Source organism: Hyperolius riggenbachi, chromosome 4 (assembly GCF_040937935.1).
Source record: "Hyperolius riggenbachi isolate aHypRig1 chromosome 4, aHypRig1.pri, whole genome shotgun sequence".
Lineage (NCBI taxonomy): Eukaryota > Metazoa > Chordata > Amphibia > Anura > Hyperoliidae > Hyperolius > Hyperolius riggenbachi.
The window spans coordinates 483,587,501-483,610,509 of record NC_090649.1 but is presented as its reverse complement, the minus strand read 5'-3'; the positions used below and the strand labels follow the sequence as shown (position 1 = coordinate 483,610,509).

General features: G+C 44.6%; 1 long non-coding RNA gene across 1 annotated transcript in view; it reads right to left on the bottom strand.

Moving 5' to 3' along the window:
- The window catches only part of LOC137571016 (uncharacterized), a 70,170-nt gene that overhangs the window by 4,758 nt on the left and 42,403 nt on the right, over positions 1 to 23,009 (bottom strand). The window contains exon 3 of the long non-coding RNA XR_011031283.1: positions 1,364 to 1,475. This is a non-coding gene — a long non-coding RNA (uncharacterized lncRNA). The remainder of the gene's footprint in view (positions 1 to 1,363; positions 1,476 to 23,009) is intronic.

Sequence of the window (23,009 nt, the reverse complement as noted above, 5' to 3'; positions counted from 1 at the left end):
CCCGTTCGTAGTGGAGGGGAAGGGGCTCCGGAGGTTGAGTTTATCAGGTTAAGGATTTGTCAAGGGACAATCCTGCAAGAGAGACAATTCGGCGGACGGTCGCTTTAAGTGGGCATGCAGCTGTCCCCGAGCCGGAGAACGCGGCGGGGGCCGGTTCAAGGCTGCATGCCAAGTTCAGAAGGGTACGATTCTCAGAGGGCGCCTCCGGACCCCTTACCTCAGTGCTCAGAGTTACTGTTGTGTTTTGAATAAAGAGTTATTTATGTATGATGGAAATGTTGTTCTTAAATATGTTTTGGTTAAAATAAATGGGCTGCTTTGGCCGAAAAATTTATCCAAGCCGGGTAGTCCGTGTGGTTTTATTCAAGGATGCATGAAGGGGTTACAGGAAAAGGGGTGAAAATGGTTTGGGGGTTAGACGGAGACTGGGTAGGTTATACCACTATCAAGAGTTCTTCACAATGCTTTAACAGCCTTCATCAACAGAAGTGTAAAGCAGGCCATACACTGGCTCGATTCACGGCCGTTTCGACAGCAGATCCGATCCTGGGATCGAATCTGCTGCCAATCGCTTGCGCTAAACGCACCCGCCGATCCGATTCCCTCCCGAAATCGGATCGGTCCGTCGATCGCGCCGTGCGGGAAATTACCCTCGATCGCCCAGCGGTAGGAGCGCGTCGCTTGCGGCGTACGATTCGGGCCCGATCCGAGCATGTATACATTACCTGAAGCTGGCTCCGGGGTCCTCTTCTCCTCGCTGCACCGCATTTCCGCATGTCCCAGTGTACGCTTATACTTCCTGTGTCACTCCGGTGACCAGGAAGTTGAAATAGAGGGCGCTCTATTTGAACTTCCTGGTCACGGAGTAACACAGGAAGCGCCGGGATGGAGCAAGAACAGCGGTGCGGTGCAGTGCGGAGAAGACGCCCGGGAGCCAGCCTCAGGTAATGTATACAGGGGGGGGGGGGGGACAGGCGGCAGGAGCAGCTGAACAGATTGTGATCGGTTTCAGGCTGAAATCGATTCACAATCTGTTTGCAGTAAAGGCAGCCATACGATCCCTATCTGATCAGATTCGATCAGATAGGGATCTGTCAGCTGGTCGATCTAATGGCACATCGACCAGTGTATGGCCACCTTAAATGTTTCAGTTGTCAATGACTTCAAAGCTTCAACTCCAGATAAGGTGGAACAAAACCCTTCACTTCTGACATTGTCTAATTAACCATGTCCTGGCTGGAGGCTAACACCCCAGCTCTATTCACTGAAGCCCGCTTTAGATGCAAATGTAGTACAACCAGATAACAATCGCTTCAAAGCAGAATATACATGAGACATAGCAGACAAACAAGATGGCAGTTACCTCTAATATCATGACAATATCATAAATAGTCGCCATGTCCTGCGTATTACTGTACATATTGTCATCACCACATATATCATCCATATCCTCACAGGACCTGTTTACAAAAACACTGAAAAAGAAGAAAAACGTGATTCATACTTTTACATCAACATATTTATAAAACAGCAATCCTGTCATGGTAATGGATAATTAGAGGCGCCTATACTCTTTCTCCTATTTTATCAATGCATTTTGTATTGACCTGAGGAAGCAGACTCTTACCCGTGAAATGCGTTGTCAGAACTTTTTGTATAAAAAGGATTCCAGTTGAAATGGTGTCTATATTCTCAGGTAAGCGATCACCTAGGGGCGTAATGATAGACCCTGCAAGGGATGCAGCTGCAGGGGGGGCCCAGAAGCCACAGGGGGCCTCGTGGGGGAGAACTTTCTTTTCCCTGTCCTGAGAGACTGACAACTAAGAGCTTGGAGGAAAAAAAACTTTCTGCTCCCTGCACAATTGTTTTAATGACTGTGTCTGCTCAGCCACTGATAAGGAAACATACAAAGTTTTGTAGACAAAGATCTGTAGACATTTCCTATTCAGTGTGCAGCAGGCTCTTGTGTACAGCTCCCTGCCCCCCAACCTCTCTACCCCTCCCCAAGAGCTGTGTACTGTAGTGATGCTAGAGAAGTCTGCAGAGCCAGTTCTGCTCCATCAGAGATGGACAGAGTGAGTGTAATAAGCTGAGGCTGGGAGCACACTTGTCTGTTGGTTTTCTGCCTGTGATTTCTGCACTCCTGATTCACAAAGCGGTGCAAAGTGTTTGCATGCCTGTGAAAAGCCCTTTATCATGCCTAAACTCAGTTTAGGCGTGATAAAATGAAACTCGTGCCAAATTCCCACGCGCAAAGTTTTGCGCGCGGCACACGGTGCAGTGCGCGCGATGCGCCCATTAAACCCTATGGGCGCTGCGTGCGGAATTTGCGCGCGGGACTTTGCGCACGATAAAGAGCACAAAGCGGTGCTAACTTAGTCTGTTTTTAGGCGTGATAACTGAGTTATCACCGCTTTGTGAATCAGGCCCCATGTGTGTCTGTAGGTGGGAAAACATGCACGTTTTATCACAGAAGCTGATGTAATTGATAGAGAACATGCATGCAGTGCTTCACTGCTCTCTGTTATTATCTGCATGGAGAAAACACATTCAAGTGTGCACTAGCCAATGGAATAACATTGTTTCTAAGTTTACATGTGCAGAAAGCAGGGGGTGGAGTGGGGGAGGGGGTGTGTGGGGGTGGGGGAGACCCATTCAAAGTTTTTCAAGGGGGCCCGTTGATTTCTAGTTACGCCCCTGCGAGCACCTCTCTTTTTTTGCTGTCTCCAAATCCTACGCTCGCACAGAACCCTCCCTTCACCTATCCCTAACCCTTAGACCCCCCCTGGTGGTGCCTATATTTAGTTATTTGAGGAGTATTTGTCTATTTCAGATAATATTGTTTTAGTTATCAGCCTTTACTTAACCTTAAAACTCCCCTAGTCGTGCCTATCCCTAAAACTCCCATATCATTTATCAAATTATTTTTTAAAACTATGTATTTAGTTATTTGAGGAGTATTTTTCTTTTCCAGTTTATATCGTTTTAGTTAATAAACTTTACGTAGATAGAAACGATAACTATGGTAAGTATATTTGTGTAACGATTGGTGTCAGCACCCAGAGAGAATCTGATTATTGGTGATCTGCAGTATCACCAACAATACAGATATATAACTGATCATTGATGATCTGCACAATTACCAATAATACAAGTATGACTAACCTCTGGACACCTAATAGAGTGTAAGTGTTTGGTGCAACTGTAGGCTATCTCCCGTGGAGCGGGAGACCAAGATAACTTCGACCAGAGACCACCTGAGGAGCAGGTGGCCCTTGGCTGTGCAGGAACTATCTCCTAAGAGAGGAGATAGGGACAATCTGGCAGCCAGTGATTCCCTGGTAACCTGGGAATCGGACTGTACTGCAGCCAGAGTACTCCAATGGGATAGAGGCCTCTGGCTGTACTGCAGGAAGGACTCTCTGAGGAGCAGCTGATTCGGTAACCGGGTACAGGCAGGGTTTGGCAACAGGTAGGCAGATATGCAGAGGTACCGAATCAGAAAGCAATAGAGAGGTCGACAGAGCAAATAGTCATAACAGAATAAAGCAGTGTCCTAGACTGGGGTGTGAGGTCCTTGGTCTCAACACCCAGGAACTAGTCTAGAGAATAACTCAGTAATGACACAGTAATCCTAAACTTGGGTGTGAGGTCCTTGGTCACAACACCCCGGAACTGGTCTAAAGCATAACACAGTAATGACACAGTGATCCTAAGCTTGGGTGTGAGGTCCTTGGTCTCAACACCCCGGAACTGGTCTAAAGTATAACACAGAAATGACACAGTAATCCTAAGCTTGGGTGTGAGGTCCTTGGTCTCAACACCCCGGAACTGGTCTAAAGAATAACACAGCAATGACACAGTAATCCTAAGCTTGGGTGTGAGGTCCTTGGTCTCAACACCCCGGAACTGGTCTAAAGAATAACACAGCAATGACACAGTAATCCTAAGCTTGGGTGTGAGGTCCTTGGTCTCAACACCCCGGAACTGGTCTAAAGTATAACACAGCAATGACACAGTAATCCTAAACTTGGGTGTGAGGTCCTTGGTCTCAACACCCCGGAACTGGTCTAAAGTATAACACAAGCGTAATCTGGCTAAGTGTGAATTCCCATGTCCACCTGGTTCTAACACACTGTGGGATCTGACTGAGGTCTGAGTGCTCACACGTAAGTATTCGCAACGGCAGACAACCTGAGACTGACCAGCAAGATCTATATATACTGCAGCGCTCCTCAGCGCCGCCCAGCGCCACTCAGCCAATCACTAACTGTGCTGGGATCAGCTGTTCGAAGTGATCAGCTGATCCCTCTCCTACTGGCATAAAGGTCCTGCCTTACAGCGCGCGCAGCTCTCCATCTGTGTGCACTAGAAGGCCCAGGCAAACCAGACGCATGCCGCTGTGCGGAAACCGCCGGTCTGAACACGGAGACAGCCGCCCCGCCGTCAGACCGCGCGGCGGCATCTCCGCAATCCATTACAATTTGTAAACGTTATTATTCACTGGACGCACAAATTTCCCGTTGGGCACCCATCAAATGATATTCAACATGAGTCAATGGCAGCGCCCTTTTTGACCACTTGCCTCATGTGCCCAAATGTCCTGCTTCCAGTCTATCGTACTACAGGAGAGCGACCATCCAGTATCTAGCAGGACCTGGAGTACAGAGCAGGGACCGTTAATTCCCTGCAGGCCTATATGGCCAAACTTTGTGAGTATATATATATATATCTATACTTTTATCCTCCCTGTACCTTCCGATACTGCACCATTGGGCTCCCAGTCTCCAGCTACTTTTCACCTAGGTATTTTTGGTCCCTACAAGAATCACAGAAGAACACCCCACCCCTATACAATCCTGTCATGGTCACTGCCGATAGCCAGTAGCTTAATTCACCTAAACACTTGAATGGAGTAATGGATCAGCAGCCTTGACTCTTTACCTCCTTCTCTAGAAACAATATATGTCAGAATCGGTTTCATTAGCCAAGTACGACAGATGTCACACTTGGAATTGCTTCTGGTACACTCAGGCATTGGTAGTAGTGCAGTGTATCAGACATAGGTTTTAATGAGGCATCGGTTCGGTCATCCAAGAGTTACAGGGAAAAGAAGACAAGATAGATATGGAAGACAAGCAGGGCCAGTTCTAGTAAAATAGGGCCCCAAGGCCAAATTAGCCTGGCGGTCCCCCAACAGATACTCCCGACCAAAAAGCAGCATCGGGGGTCCTCTGCTGCAGCCAAATTTCCCTCCTGGGCCCCTGAGCCGACTGACCCTCCTTCCCAATCACCCCCCAACTTAACTGTTGCTCCCCGGGTCCCCTGTAGAGTCTTTAGCAGTGTAGCACCTGCCCACCACCACTGGTGTGACGCTACTCTGCCAAAGACTCTGCAGAGGCCTCGGGGAGCAACAGTTAAGATTGGAGGGATACACCTTGGGGTAGCCCCACAGGCTCTGGGGCAATTGCCCCCTTTGCCTCTATAGCAGCGCCTGCCCTGGAGGCTAGGGGAAAGCAGAAAACCAGGAGAAAGCAAAACCCTAAATGCCCACGGATGTGAGGATTTTGAGAAGGAGAGGGTGGTCCACTATATCGAAAGCAGAAAAGAGATCTAGGAGGATAAGAGTAGAGTATAGGCCTATAGATTTGGCAGTTACCAGGTCATTGGTTAATTTGAGTAGGTGCAAGATCCTTGGGGTACTCATGGCGGCGGAACACCGAGACCCGGGCTGAGGCGCAAGCTTCTGGGTCGCGGCAGGCCGCTGATGTCACTGGAGCACAGTGTGGCGCTCAGCTCCCATTGGATAGGCAGGGGACAGCGCTTCGCCGCTGTAAACATAAGCCATGTGTGTACACTGTGTGTCAGCTGATCTGCTGACACGCTGAAAGGCCATTGGTTGTTTTTTATTCCTTTGCTTTCTGATTGGTTAGTCCGTGTATTTAATCCAGGTGAGCGCCCCCAGTTATCGCCCGCGTGATAGCATTAGCTTTTGGCTCGTTGCTGGGTATGCGCTCACACACTGATTTGGTTCCTGTTGCTGACTCTGCCTTGTATCCTGACCAAGCTTAACTCTAGATTAATTCTTGTTACTGACCACTGCCTGTTCCTGACTTTGCCTCTTATTGGATTATTTTCTGCCGACTCTGCTTCGTACCTGGACCTTGCCTGGTTGCCGCCTGGATCGACCCCTGCTTGCTTAAAGGACTTCCATGAACTCTGCCTGGACCGACATTGGCTTGTACTGACCACACTACCTGTAAATAGTTTGAACTGCCTAAACCAATCTACGCCAGCCTGCAGTCACCTGGCGAGCATCTGGACGGCCTCAGCCTTCAAGCCTCAGGTACTACTTGTGAATACTGTGCCTTGTTTCATAACTATTGGTTCTGTTTGGTGAATATTATGGGCTCGATTCACAAAGCGGTGCTAACCCAGTTAGAGACTTTAGGCGTGATAAACATTGCACCACGCTGGTAAAAAGCCAGTTTAGGCGTGATAAGTTTAGGTGTGATAAGTTTAGGTGTGATAAGTTTAGGCATGCTAAGTTTAGATAAGATTAGATCGCGCGCAAATCCCGCAAGCAAAGCAGCGCCATTAAACTCTATGCAAAGTGCACCAGACTTTGCTAGCGCAAAACATTTGATCAGCTGTGCACTGCGGTGCTAACGCAGTTGGTGCTTAAACTTATCACACCTAAACTTATCACACCTAAACTTATCATGCCTAAACTGAGTTTAGGCGTGATAAAGGGCTTTTCACCAGCGTGCTAACTGTTAGCACCGCTTTGTGAATCAGGCCCTATCTGTCAATCTGTATGCTACATCTACCTGCAGGGTTATTATTAGTTCTGTGTTAGGTTAGGTAGGAGTTTGTGCAGGTGTTACGGGCTGTGCTATAGGTCAGTCATATGGGCAAACAGCCTGTCCTATAATCATTGACCAGACTAGCCTGACAGTAGGGCAGTTTCGGTTGCATGGCTGGTCAGTGAATTAGAGGTGATAGACTGAGCCTGAATAAACAAAGTGTGCATCCGAATCCCTATAGCCATGCATGGCAAGGCTGCTATAGCAATCTGGTTGCAGTTTCGCATCAGCACGGGTGCCACCTCCAATTCAGGAATGGATACATCACACAGTAAAAATAGGCCTACAAGTGGTGTGAAAGTCAGCATTTCCTATTTGTTCTAAAAAGTATTTACAGCATAAAATCTACTACCACAAAAAATTGTAGCAGAACAGCATTCAAACATTTAAACACAGCACATTCTACTTCAGTGGAAAGCTCCTTGCTTCAGTGGGCAGCTTCTAGCCACATCTGAAGAGGTGATAACATTATCTTTTGTTTACATTTCTTTGTCAGATACATTTAGTAAACATTAGCAAACTGAAGCTGAGAATTGATCACTAGATAGATTTTAATATATAAATACAGCAGCTATGCAAAACAAAAATATGCAATGGCAGCTTTCTGAGCAAATGAACTGTACTTTGGGAACGAACTTGTAATTTCTAAATTACAAAAGCAAATATGATTTCTGTATGCAAAGTAGGAAACATTTTTATTACAGGTTATGTTAGTTTTATCCCACTTTAATGGAACCTCTGTATGACATTTTAATCCATAAACAGGACTGTATTATTACTGTTTTTCCTGCAGTCCTGTGGAATCTGTTTCTATATATAAAACCAAGGCAAGAATTCTGACATTATTATTGCAGTAGTGATGCTTCGATCTGAATGGTTCTGCTTTTTATCAGCAGAATTTTAACAAAGACTGGCATTTGTATGTTCTCCCCGTGTCTGTGTGGGTTTCCTCTCAGCACTCCGGTTTCTTCCCATACCCCAAAACATATAAATTAAGTTAATTGGCTTTCTCCTAAATGGGCCCTAGATTTCAATGGACATATGAATTTGGTAGGGAAAAGACTGTGAGCTTCTCTGAGGGACAGTTAAAATGTAACTGTCGGGCATAAAATAAAAAATCAATTATTTATTTTTATCTGGTAAACAAGTAATAAGGATGCTAACCAGGCAATCCAAAAGTTAAAATCACTATTAATTTTCTTGTTGATAAATGATCATTCCCCAGTTTACCTGACTCTTAATTGGTACACACAAAATTTGGTACGCACAAAGGAAGTTGCAGGGCATGCTGGGTTGTCCTTTTTTGCTTCTCTACTTCCCCTCAGACTAACGCAGCCTGATTGGCTGAAGCTTCTTTCCCTCCTGTTTTCCTCTCCCACACCTCTGTTCCTCTCTGATTGGCCAATATTTCTCATGCTGAGACAATGCACTTTCTAAAGTGGAGGGCGGGCAATGCATGCACAATCAGGCAGAGGAGAGTTATGCTGCATACACACTTGAGATAAAAGTCTCTGGAAAAGGCAAGATCACAGACCAATTTTACCCCATTCCATGTAGTATGAGAGCCATACCTTCACAGTCTATTCTATGGAGCTGCACTCCCCATCAGACAGAAATCTTTGCAAGAGGCTGCACACAAAGATGCTGTAGACATTCAAAAGATCATTTTCTGCAAAAGATCTCTTCCTGCAATAGATCCATTCCTTCAAAATGCATTCATAGTCTATGAGATCTGCAGATCCTCATACACACCTTGTTTAACAGACTTCATCTGCATATCTGGCAATCATCTGCAGATCTGAAAATCTATCCTGGTGGATCTGATCTGCAGATGATTGCCTGCTAAACAAGGTGTGTATGATGATCTGCAGATCTCATAGACTATGAATGCATTTTGAAGGAATGGATCTATTGCAGGAAGAGATCTTTTGCAGAAAATGATCTTTTGAATGTGTACGGGCATCTTTGTGTGCAGCATCTTGCAAAGATTTTATCTGATGGGGAGTGCAGCTCCATAGAATAGACTGTGAAGGTATGGCTCTCATACTACATGGAAGGGGGTAAAATTGGTCTGTGATCTTGCCTTTTCCAGAGACTTTTATCTCAAGTGTGTATGCAGCATTAGGTAGGAAATCACATCAGGATTGGCTTCAGTTGGCCACAGTTAACCTTCATGGCGGTAACCCCGACCGTAGTTCGGGATAAGCCGCGCAGGAGGTTTTCTCAGGCCCTGCTGGGCCGATTTGCTTAATTTGTTTTTTTGCTGCACGCAGCTAGCACTTTGCTAGCTGCGTCAGCACACCGATCGCCGCCGCCCCACGCTCGATCGCCGCTATCCGTCACGTGATAAATCAGTTATTACGCCTAAAAGCTTTGCATGTGCGATATAGGGTGCTAAGTAGTTAGCACGTGCAAAATACATAGCACCCTAGTTAGCATGTGCAAACTACTTAGCACCCTAGTTAGAGCGTGCAAACTACTTAGCACCCTAGTTAGCATGTGCAAACTACTTAGCACCCTAGTTAGAACGTGCAAACTACTTAGCACCCTAGTTTGGACGTGCAAAGCCTTGAAATCAATGGAGCTTCGCCCACACAGTAAAATAGAGTATGTTAATGTAATTATGAATGGTGGTTACATTAACATGTGCGGTACTGTAAAGCGGCATGCGTAAGACTTTGCATAATGAAGTATATACAGTAATGGTCAATGTTTTACATTGCGCTCGCGTGATCTGCACTGACTTCATGTGCTAACTATTATTATAATGTAAAGTCAGTGCAGTTCATGGTACTTTGCATGCGATGCATTTGCGCGCAAATCTTTACAAGCGCGAACTCTTACGCGCATGTTAACACGTGCAAAGCACGTTAGCATGTGCTAAGTGGCTTTTCACTGGCGTGCTAACACTTTGCATGCTTTAGTGAATTAAGTCCTATGTCTGCTTCCATAAAAACAGGAGTAGACACATTGCAGATTCATTGCAGGATTTGTATCAGCTTTAACAAAGAAATGTTTTTCTTTAAAAGGTTTATTATGCTGTTGCTTATCATTCAGGTCCACTTTAAGTGTCACGACTATATACTCTGTACAGCGCTGAGGAAGATGTTGGCGCTATATAAATGCTAAGTAATAGTAAAATAGTAACTTAAGGGGCCCATACACCTAACGATTTTCCCGCCGATATACAGCCATTTCGATCACAGTGATCGAATCGGCTGTGAAATCGCCGCGCACACCGCTGGCAGAACGATCGATTTTCGCCCGAAATCGATCGCTCCCGTCGAACCCCGTCGATCCATCCGTGCAGAAGATTTTTCTCGGTCGTCGGCGGGTCGGGAGTGCGTCGATAGCGGCGTTCGAATGCCCGACGACCGACGCAATACAGCGGGTATATACTACCTGTTCCGGCCGGCGCGAGTCCGCTGGTCTCTGCTGTCTTCTTCTAAGCTCCGGACCGTTCCTGCAGCTACACAGAACTTCCTGTCCCGGCAGGAAGTGTAAACAGTAGAGCGCCCTCTACTGTTTAAACTTCCCCTGGACAGAAAGTTCAGTAGCTGCAGGAACGGTCTGGAGCCCGGAGCGGAGAAGGTGAAAGCGGGGACTCGCGCCAGCCGGAACAGGTAATGTATGGGGGGGGGGGGGGCAGCAGCGGCAGCTCCACAGATTGTGATCGGTTTCATGCTGAAATTGATTCACAATCTGTTTGCAGTAAAGGTGGGCATACGATCCCTCTCTGATCAGATTCGATCAGAGAGGGATCTATCTGTTGGTCGAATCTGATGGCAAATCGACCAGCGTATGGCCACCTTTAGGGCCCATTCACACTTGTGCGTTTTCAGAGCGATTTAAGCTTTGCTGAAAATCGCTAGCGATTTGAAAAACGTGTGCACAATGAAAGTGTATGGAAGTGTTCTCGTCTAAGCGTTTAGCGATTTGCTGAAACGCAAACGCGTTGCATGCAGCGTTTTCTGAGCGATTCTGGAGCGATTAGCGTTTCAATAAAAGTATTTGAATCGAACTAGAAATCGCAAAACGCTAATCGCTGGAAAAACGCTCTCTATACAGTGAAAATCGCTAGGAAAAAACGCCAGAAAAACGCTCAGTGTTTTGCGTTAGCGTTTAGCGATTTCTAGTGTGAATGGGCCCTTAGACTAGTTATGAAAGTGGTGGTATGTGACTGTCTCCTGTACTGAGAAGACAATGGTGTGATTCAATGCATGATAGAGAAGGAGGACTGTTTGTTCCTTTTCACTCCCTGAGCAATAGAAGGATTGACATGAATGCTCTTTAGTGATTATGTCAGAGTCATTATCTTCATGTCTTTGTTGTGTTTTACTGTACTGGTGAATTAGATCTACAATGAAATAGCATAAGCTGTACATTATCACTAAGGTGCATCCTTTTACAGGGTAATACTGTTGATGGCCTCTATACAGATACCAGGAAAAAAAGCTGCTTATCCAAATGACACATGTGGAAGAGAGCACTATTATGTAATATACATCTTCACTGCAAAACTGCAAAATGAATATAAACCAGATTGTCTGACTCTCAAACTGTTATTATTGTGTATTTATATTGTTGACATTTTCTGCAGCACATTACAGAGTAAATAGTCATGTCACTGACTGTCCCCAGAGGAGCTTACAATCTAATCCTACCATAGTCACAGTCTAATGTCCTACCATATTATTATTATGTATTTATATAGCACTGACATCTTCTGCAGCACATTACAGAGTACATAGTCATGTCACTGACTGGGGTCAGAGGAGCTCACAATCTAACCCTACCATAGTCATAGCCTAATGTCCTACCATATTATTATTATGTATTTATATAGCACTGACATCTTCTGCAGCACTGTACAGAGTACATAGTCATGTCACTGTCTGTCCTCAGAGGTGCTCACAATCGAATCCCATCATAGTCATAGTCTAATGTCCTACCATATTATTATTATTATGTATTTATATAGCACTGACATCTTCTGCAGCACATTACAGAGTACATAGTCATGTCACTGACTGTCCCTCAGAGCAGCTCACACTCTAATCCTACCCTAGTCATAGTCTAATGTCCTACCATATTATTATTATGATGTATTTATATAGCACTGACATCTTCTGCAGCACATTACAGAGTACATAGTCATGTCACTGACTGTCCTCAGAGGAGCTTACAATCTAATCCTACCATAGTCACAGTCTAATGTCCTACCATATTATTATTATGTATTTATATAGCACTGACATCTTCTGCAGCACATTACAGAGTACATAGTCATGTCACTGACTGGGGTCAGAGGAGCTCACAATCTAACCCTACCATAGTCATAGCCTAATGTCCTACCATATTATTATTATGTATTTATATAGCACTGACATCTTCTGCAGCACTGTACAGAGTACATAGTCATGTCACTGTCTGTCCTCAGAGGTGCTCACAATCGAATCCCACCATAGTCATAGTGTAATGTCCTACCATATTATTATGATGTATTTATATAGCACTGACATCTTCTGCAGCACATTACAGAGTACATAGTCATGTCACTGTCTGTCCTCAGAGGAGCTCACACTCTAATCCTTCCAAAGTCATAGTCTAATGTCCTTACATATTATCATTATGTATTTATATAGCACTGACATCTTCTGCAGAGTACATACACATGTCACTGACTGCCATGAGGAGGATCAGACTCTAATTCCTATCATAGCCTTAAGGTGGCCATACAATGGAACTGCTTCTAATCAGAGGAATCCATTTCTTGCCCGCACACTACACACCTATTCCCGATAGATTTAGATAAAATCGACTGGAGAACGTCCTGCTGCCGCCCCCAAGTGTATATATGTCACATCCCCCCCCTTTCTGTGCAGTGTTGAAGGCTCACCTGACACACCGGTTTGAATCGGTGTCCAGCGCCACTGCAAACGCCTGTACCATGTGACAATGGTATATGCCATATGTAATGACAAATCACAAATATTTTCCCTCCTTTCGGGGATAAAACCTAACATTTATTGTTTACATCTAAAATAGTACTGGTTACTGTCAAAAAAAAAAAAAGTTACTATAGAGAAAACTGACAAGTAGTTTTTAGTATATGTAGAGTAAATCTCAACTACTTCAGTTTACTAGTCACATTAATAACTAAATACACATACCCTCCACCATAACTAACTACCCAACATGTTTCACTTCCTAACTGGAAGCTTTTTCAAGGGAAAAAGTGCAGTGCAAAAGTGCATATAGTGCCAAGGTGCATTATAAAGTCATTAAAATCAACACATTATATAAGTAACGTAGCGTATAGGCCTCTGACAGTAGCCTAAACGACATGGCTGGCAAGCCTTCCTTTTATACTGACCAGGAGTCACTTGGGGTGGAGGTGGAGATCATACTTGTTACCACCCATCCAATCCCCAAGCCTAAGGCCCGGTTCACACTTGCGGTGGCCCTCCGGAATCGCCGTGCCGGAGCCGCACCGCTTGCAGAACGGACGGAACGGACACACGGCATAGCAATGAAAGCCTATGCGTCTGTTCACATGCGTCCGTTCTGCCGAACCGGAGCCGGACCGGATCCGGGCCGGATCCGGACTCCGGCCTCCGTTCCAACATGCGCTATTTTTTCATCCGGCTCCTCCGGCAGCCGTATCCGGGGCGGAGCCGGACTGCACCATCCGGCCAATACACACCAATGGGAACCGGAGAGCGCACAACACACTGGCTGAGAAATCCGGATGTTCTACCCCACTTCCTATGGGGATTGTTGCGGCGATATTGGATGGGGACACATGGGCAGGGGCGCCGCGAGGCATAAAGCGAACCAAGCGGTCGCTTGGGGCCTCACAATCTTAGGGGCCTCGGCGGCTCCGTGACGTCGGCGTGACGTCACTTTTTCCCCGCAGCCCCGCCGGGCTGGCAGAGCAGAGCAGGGCTACAGGAAGATGGCCGCCGCCGAAGCCCTGCTCTGGAGACTATGTCTCCAGTACAGGGCTTTGGGTGGCCATCTTCCCGACCCATAGCCCTGCATGAATCAGCGCGGGAGATTGGAGGAGGAAGCCAGGAAGGGAGCTCCGTGGGAACTGCGCGCCTGAGAAGCCGGCCGGGAGAGGAGACCAGGGAGAGAAGACTTCTGCCAGTGCCAGCCTGCCAGGTGAGTAAATTCTTTTCTTTTTGCAGCCGCAGCCCTAATTGCGAATTTGCGATTGATTTCTGCTGAACTGTGCCCTAATTGCATTTGATATCTGCTGAAAATGTGGCCCTAATTGCGATTGATTTCTGCTGAACTGTGCCCTAATTGCGTTTGATATCTGCTGAAAATGTGGCCCTAATTGCGATTGATTTCTGCTGAACTGTGCCCTAATTGCGTTTGATATCTGCTGAAAATGTGGCCCTAATTGCGATTGATTTCTGCTGAACTGTGCCCTAAATGCGTTTGATATCTGCTGAAAATGTGGCCCTAATTGCGATTGATTTCTGCTGAACTGTGCCCTAAATGCGTTTGATATCTGCTGAAAATGTGGCCCTAATTGCGATTGATTTCTGCTGAACTGTGCCCTAAATGCGTTTGATATCTGCTGAAAATGTGGCCCTAATTGCGATTGATTTCTGCTGAACTGTGCCCTAAATGCGTTTGATATCTGCTGAAAATGTGGCCCTAATTGCGATTGATTTCTGCTGAACTGTGCCCTAAATGCGTTTGATATCTGCTGAAAATGTGGCCCTAATTGCGATTGATTTCTGCTGAACTGTGCCCTAAATGCGTTTGATATCTGCTGAAAATGTGGCCCTAATTGCGATTGATTTCTGCTGAACTGTGCCCTAAATGCGTTTGATATCTGCTGAAAATGTGGCCCTAATTGCGATTGATTTCTGCTGAACTGTGCCCTAAATGCGTTTGATATCTGCTGAAAATGTGGCCCTAATTGCGATTGATTTCTGCTGAACTGTGCCCTAAATGCGTTTGATATCTGCTGAAAATGTGGCCCTAATTGCGATTGATTTCTGCTGAACTGTGCCCTAAATGCGTTTGATATCTGCTGAAAATGTGGCCCTAATTGCGATTGATTTCTGCTGAACTGTGCCCTAATTGCGTTTGATATCTGCTGAAAATGTGGCCCTAATTGCGATTGATTTCTGCTGAACTGTGCCCTAAATGCGTTTGATATCTGCTGAAAATGTGGCCCTAATTGCGTTTGATTTCTGCTGAACTCTGCCCTAATTGCGTTTGATTTCTGCTGAAAATGTGCCCTAATTGCGTTTGATTTCGGCTGAAAATGTGCCCTAATTGCGTTTGATTTCTGCTGAAAATGTGCCCTAATTGCGTTTGATTTCTGCTGAAATGTGGCCCAAATTGCGTTTTTATTTTCTGGTGTCTGGGGTAACTGTTGCTGCATTTATTATTTAATGGTCATAGTTGGCTATATTTGCTGTGCTACGGTTAAGCTTCGCCCATACAATGTCATGGCCGCGCCAATCTTTCGTGCGCCTCAATCACCCCAACATCCATTTTTTCCCCGCAAACAGCCCCGCCCCAATCCGCCCTCCTGCTCCACCCACATGTCATGGCCACGCCCACTTATGCGGGATAGCCACACCCATTTTTCGCCGCGGCGCGCTTCGCGCGCCGCAGGATAGGGCCTCTTGCTACAGTCCGCTTGGGGCCACAAAAACCTTAGCTGCACCCCTGCACATGGGCAAGCATTTTGGAGTGGAGCAGCACAGCTGGATCCGGATCCGGAGATGTTGGCAGCATGTCGGAGGTGGAGGTGAGTGCTAAACAGCAGAGGGCCTGATTCCACAGGTCCCCCTTCTGCTGACCTCCCAGACCCCAACATTTTTTTTGTTTTTAACGTAACTTTTGCCAAACGGATCCGGATCGCATCCTGATGGACACCTGATGCAACCTGACCGGATCCGGATCGGATCCGGATCAGAACCGTACGGTTCCGATCCGGATCCGGTCCGGATCCGGTCAGGTCATCCGGTCCGTTTGGCAAACAACCGCTAATGTGAACCGGGCCTTATTGGTTCAAATAACTGTCAGTCACTCCCAAGCCAATCAGTGAGTGACCCAATAGAGTCCCATGATGGCTTAAAAAGTGTCCTAGGTTTGAGACATAGACAAACTAACCAGTTCTATCCATTCTCCACAGTTCAAAGTTTCATCCCTCCAAAATTCTGAGAAATCAGGTTCTGTGTTGATTTATATGTAATGACCTCACCACATTTGCCAGTGTCACATCACATGCAGGCCCAGATTTACCTCCCAGGAGCCTATAGGCACAGATGTCCTGCAACCCTAGACTTCACCCTCCATTAACCTACAAACACCCACTGAACCGCACCACAAGTGTGCTGGCTGGCTCAGTTGCCACTTCTCTCCTACTTCCCTTGCTCATCATAGGTAGCTACAGGTGCTTCTTACAGTATAAGGTAGCCAGAGTTATCCTCAGTATTAAGTAGCTAGAGGTGCCCCCAAGTATTAGGTAGCTAGAGGAACCTCAGCATTAAGTAACTAGACATGCCCTTGAGTGTAGGGAAATCTCAACAGCGGAACGCCGAGAGCTGGATGAGAGTGACCTCTGATTTACACTCTCATCAAGACTCTGCATAAGGAAAGAGAGAAGTGGGCACTAGGGGAGGAGAGTGAGCTGCCTTTCCATTGTCAGGCGCCTGTAGGCTCGTGCCTACAGTGCCTTTATGGTAAATCCGGCCCTGGTCACATGGTATCATATGTACTCGAACTCGAAAAAAAAATGATTTTCAGCTAGCCCATTAAATATTTTGTCCACTCCTCTGCAGTTATGATTGGAAGTGGATTATCAAAATATTTTAGATGTAGCACAAAATAAGTTTCTTATAGCCGTACTGGCGAGGCAGGCGGTGTTTTCATTGCACATCTCGGAGTAAATCGTTCTGTAATTCCTGCACAGATTGCAGCAGTCGGCAGCTCTGACCTTGATCTACTCCGCTGTATACGGAACTCTTTATTCATAATGTCATTATATTCCTACAGCTGCTCCGCATCGTGACCTTAACTGCGGCTGAAAGCTGGCTTATTGTCTGTCTCTGCTTACGGATAATTATTAATTATTACCATTATGAGGCATGACGCTCAGGAGGGCGCATTTAGACAATGCCTCTGTCCTTGCTATTCACTTCTGTAGATTATGGTTATGTTGCAGAGTTCTGCAGGGTAAGTGTGCTTCACTATATTATTTATTGGATTCATATAGCGCCAACACATTACACAGCGCTGTACAATAATCATTAACCTCTCTGGCAGTACGCAGTTTTAGATGCTGTGTCCACGGGAGGATTTTTTTTAAATAAAACTTGTGCACTTCGCTAGCTAATTATGTCCCCCAAGCCCCCCGGCACCCAACTAAACCGCCCGATCTCCGCCGGTAATATTTACCCCTCTGCGATCCCGTGAGAGCCGCAGCTCCATGATCCACCTTCACTCATCGCTATGGCGACGATCGGACATGACGTCATGCGCAGTCCCGATCCTCCCCATAGCAAAGCATGGAGCTGATTGGGAGGCTGCGCCATCGCGGGATCCCTGGGGGCTACGTATTACGGCAGTGATCGGTGGGGACCAGAGGCACTTGGGGGACATAATTAGCTAGCGAAGTGCTAGCTGAAGCATATAGCGCAAGTTTTATTTTAAAAAATCCTCCCGGGGCCATGTGATCCCCTGCGGCGGCCAGCCTGACCTACGGTCAGCCTTACCACCAGGGAGATTGAAGCAATCCTGAACCGAAAATAAACTTTTGAGGTAATGAATTGTATGTTTGTAGTACAGCTAAGAAATAGAACATTAGTAGCAAATAAAAGAGTCTCATGTTGTTTTCCAATACAGGAAGAGTTAAAAAGAAACCTTCGGTTGTTATCTATGCAAAAGAGCTTCTCTGTGCTATTCCGAAACATTTAAAGTGGACCTGAACTTAGAACCTCCTCTCTGCTTTAAAGGGACTCTGAGCAGTGCAGTAACTATGGAAAGATGCATATCATTTTAAAGCTCTCTTTCTCCTCTTTCCAATGATATATAAACCGCCGCCCTACGCCTTCGATCGCGAAAATAGCGAAAACTAAAAGGCGTAGGGCGGCGTTTTATTTATCATTGGAAAGAGAGCTTTAAAATGATATCCATCTTCACATAGTTTCTGCACTGCTCGGTGTTAAAAGACACACAACAGCATAATAACCTTTAAACAAAAAACATTTCTTTGTTACACCTGGTACAAATCCTAAAATAAATCTACTCTATTTCTACTTCCTGATTCATGGAAGCAGACATATTGAGCTTATCTGCCATCTCTGCCGTAGGCAGTCATGTGACACGGGAGTGATCATATTACAGCTTGCAATTAGACACCAATGAGGGGGAATTAAAAAGGCTAAACTCTCTTACTACATACAGGGTGCATTGCTCTATGTTTTCCTTCTGTCCTGTATAAGAGTTCAGGTCCACTTTAAACAGCCAAGAAACAGTAAGAGTTTTAAATATCAATGTAAAGATGAAATATTTCTATTTTTTTTAATTATAAACTTGTAAATAGTAATAGATGCAAAACAGAAAAAATGCACCTTTATTTCCAAATAAAATATTGTCACCATACATTGTGATAGGGACATAATTTAAACGGTGTAATACCCGGTACTATTAGGCAAATACAATACGTGGGTTTTAACCACCCTGGCGTTCTGATAAGATCGCCAGGGCGGCTGCGGGAGGGTTTTTTTTAAATAAAAAAAAAACTATTTCATGCAGCCAACTGAAAGTTGGCTGCATGAAAGCCCACTAGAGGGCGCTCCGGAGGCGTTCTTCCGATCGCCTCCGGCGCCCAAAATAAACAAGGAAGGCCGCAATGAGCGGCCTTCCTTGTTTTGCTTACATCGTCGCCATAGCGACGAGCGGAGTGACGTCATCGACGTCAGCCGACGTCCTGACGTCAGCCGCCTCCGATCCAGCCCTTAGCGCTGGCCGGAACTTTTTGTTCCGGCTACGCTGGGCTCAGGCGGCTGGGGGGACCCTCTTTTGCCGCTGCTCGCGGCGGATCGCCGCAGAGCGGCGGCGATCAGGCAGCACACGCGGCTGGCAAAGTGCCGGCTGCGTGTGCTGCTTTTTATTTGACGAAAATCGGCCCAGCAGGGCCTGAGCGGCAGCCTCTGGCGGTGTTGGACGAGCTGAGCTCGTCCAGACCGCTCAGCAGGTTAATTATGGAGGCATGTATTATTTTAAAACTATTATGGCCGAAAACTGAGAAATATTGATTTTTTTCTGTTTTTTTCTTATTCTTCCTGTTGAACTGCATTTACAGTAAAGTGGCTCTTAGCAAAATGTACCCCCCCCCCCCCCCCAAAGAAAGCCTAATTGGTGGCGGAAAAAAAACAAGATATAGATCAGTTGATTGTGATAAGTAGTGATAAAGTTATAGGCTAATGAATGGGAGGTGATAATTGCTCGGATGCATAAAGTGAAAACGACTGAGGGCTGAAGTGGTTAAGGAATGCCCTATAAACAATAGGAAAGGAATACAATTATGCAATGTGTAAAAGTTCATCTTGGATCCACTTTAATAGGAAATTTGCATGCGGTTTTGGTATGCAAATTTTCATGCGAATTCGCATATGATTTCGCATAAAAACAATGGAAAAGCACACAGTCACTTCAATGGTTATACTCGCATACATAGTCATCCATGTGAAATCGTATGCGAATTCGCATGAAAATTCGCATCCGCATGCAATTTTTTTTCTTTTTCTCTCTTTTTTTCTGCGGCGATTCCCACCGCACAAGTGAAAACAGGCACTTAGGGCAGTGTTGAAGTGGGGTAGGCCTTCTCGCAGAGGTGCCGGGGGGGGGGGGGGGGGGGAAGTAATTTGATGAACAGTGAGAGAGAGTTCCACAGGACAGGGGCATCTCTAGTGAAGTCTGTAGTCGCACATGGGAGTGTGAGATGCGTGGGGAGGTCAGGAGGAGGTCGTTGGAGAAAAGAAGTGTGCTGCTAGGTTTGCATCTACTGACCAGGTCAGAGATGTAGGATGGGTGTGTGGATTGAGTATGTATGTATATATGTGTGTGTGTGTGTGTCTATCTATCTATATCTATATCCACATCCATATCTATATATCCATATCTATATATCCATATCTCTATATCCATATCTCTATATCCATATCTCTATATCCATATCTCTATATCCATATCTCTATATCCATATCTGTATATCCATATCTCTATATCCATATCTGTATATCCATATCTGTATATCCATATCTGTATATCCATATCTATATATCCATATCTATATATCCATATCTATATATCCATATCTATATCCATATCTATATCCATATCTATATCCATATCTCTATATCCATATCTCTATATCCATATCTGTATATCCATATCTCTATATCCATATCTGTATATCCATATCTCTATATCCATATCTGTATATCCATATCTGTATATCCATATCTGTATATCCATATCTGTATATCCATATCTGTATATCCATATCTATATATCCATATCTATATATCCATATCTATATCCATATCTATATCCATATCTATATCCATATCTCTATATCCATATCTCTATATCCATATCTGTATATCCATATCTCTATATCCATATCTGTATATCCATATCTCTATATCCATATCTGTATATCCATATCTGTATATCCATATCTGTATATCCATATCTGTATATCCATATCTGTATATCCATATCTATATATCCATATCTATATATCCATATCTATATCCATATCTATATCCATATCTATATCCATATCTCTATATCCATATCTCTATATCCATATCTATATCAATATCTATATCCATATCTATATATCCATATCTATATATTGATATATCTCTATATCTATTTATCTATATATCCATATCTATATCCATATCTATATCCATATCTATATCCATATCTATATATCCATATCTATATATCCATATCTATATATCCATATCTATATATCTATATATCTATATCTATATATCTATATATCCATATCTATATATCCATATCTATATATCCATATTTATATATCCATATCTATATATCCATATCTATATCCATATCTATATATCCATATCTATAAATCCATATCTATAAATCCATATTTATATATCCATATCTATATATCCATATCTATATATCCATATCTATATATCCATATCTATATCCATATCTATATCCATATCTATATATCTACATATCTCTATATCTATATATCTATATATCCATATCTATATATCCATATCTCTATATCTATATATCCATATCTCTATATCTATATATCTCTCTCTCTATATATATATATATATCCATATCTATATATCTATCAAGGGTGTAGCAATAGCCATAGCAGCTGCTTTGGGCCCAGGTGGTACTTGATGTGCTCACCATTAACTCTCCTTTTGTTTCTCCACCCTCTGACTTTTGCCTCAGTGCCCATGGACTATATACAGTGTATGTTGCATGGGAGTGCAAATTTCCTATCAACTCAAGAGTCCATGGAAATTTTGCTATGGGGCCGCATAATCTCTAGCTACGCCACTGAACTAAAGCAATTTTTTAAACACAATCCCTTCATTTCAGGGGCTCAACAGTCATTGGACAAATTACATAACCACAAATAAAATTTCCAGTGCTTGGGCCGAAAACCCTTTGCTGGCAATGACTGCCTGAAGTCTTCAACTCAAGGGCATCACCAGATGCTGCGTTTCCTCCTTTTTCAATGATATATGTATACTGTATATACCCTGGGAGACAGAGCGTTAAAAGCTAGCATGCTGATTCTGCATACAAGGTCTGGTTGCATCTGTCAAGTGAAACGTATGCTGGAGGGTCACTGAGGAAGCTCATGACCTTTATGAGTGCAGTCAGCCTCCAGCCTTGGACTTTTATAAAGAACTACACAGAGAAAAGAGGAGGAGGAAAGAAAAAAGAGAGCCTTTGTTCTGCTTCTGTTTTACCTTTACTTAAAGCTGGGTTGACCTGAAGGGCGGCAGTGTAATAAATGATTGTTACAGGATCTACAGATGGCCATGACAATGGCGACAGCTCTGCTTCTCCTGGCTCTCTGTGCCGAAAGCCTTGAAAATGCTACAAAAGGTATATCCTCAAAAACTCGTACGTTACTCGAGGGGTTGAGAATTCTCTCAGTAATGTGGTTTTGTGTTTCCTTGGCAAGACTGCTGTGGCCGGTAAGGACCCCAGAGGTCCGAGATTGTAGTATTGTAAGAGCATCTAATACAGTCCACAAGAGCTCTGAAGGTGTCCTGTAGTATTTGACATGAATTCCTTAGCATCAGATGCTTTAGGTCCTCTACAGTGTACACCACAGGTTCTCAACATGTGGTACACATACCCCAGGGGCGAACACTGGGAATCCAGTCCTGCTATTAGCACCCGATGCTATTGCAGGCTGGAAGGCAAAGAAAGCTTCGCATAGCCTGGGGCGCACAGGCGCAGTTGCTTAGCAACGGTGGGAGAACGGAAGATTGTGCAAGACCGGCGCGGGACAGGACGGCTGCTGGGGGCTTGAGGAAGCCCCAGGTAAGTGAAACAATTAGTTTTTTGCTAATTTACATTACCACTTTAACAGGTGCCATTGTAACAAAGTATTGAAAGTAATTTACTTCACTTGTTAAAGGGGAACTTCAGCCTAAACAAACATACTGTCATCAAGTTACATTAGTTATGTTCATTAGAATAGATAGGTAATATAATCTCTTACCCACCCTGTTTTAAAAGAACAGGCAAATGTTTGTGATTCATGGGGGCTGCCATCTTTGTCATGGGGGCAGCCATCTTTTTGGTTGAAAGGAGGTGACAGGGAGCAGGAGACACAGTTCCAACTGTCCTGTGTCCTGATTACCCCTCCCAGCTGCACACACTAGGCTTCAAATATCCAATTCAAAATGTAAGAAAAAAAAATTGCACCAAAACAGCAGAACGAAAACAACAACATCAGAAATCCCATCATGCTTTGCACAGCATCAGGGGAAAAAAGCCCGGGCAGTTTTCTTCTGTGCAGCTAAAAATGAGGCTTGTATTAGAGAAACAAAGTTCTGATGCTGTGAAACT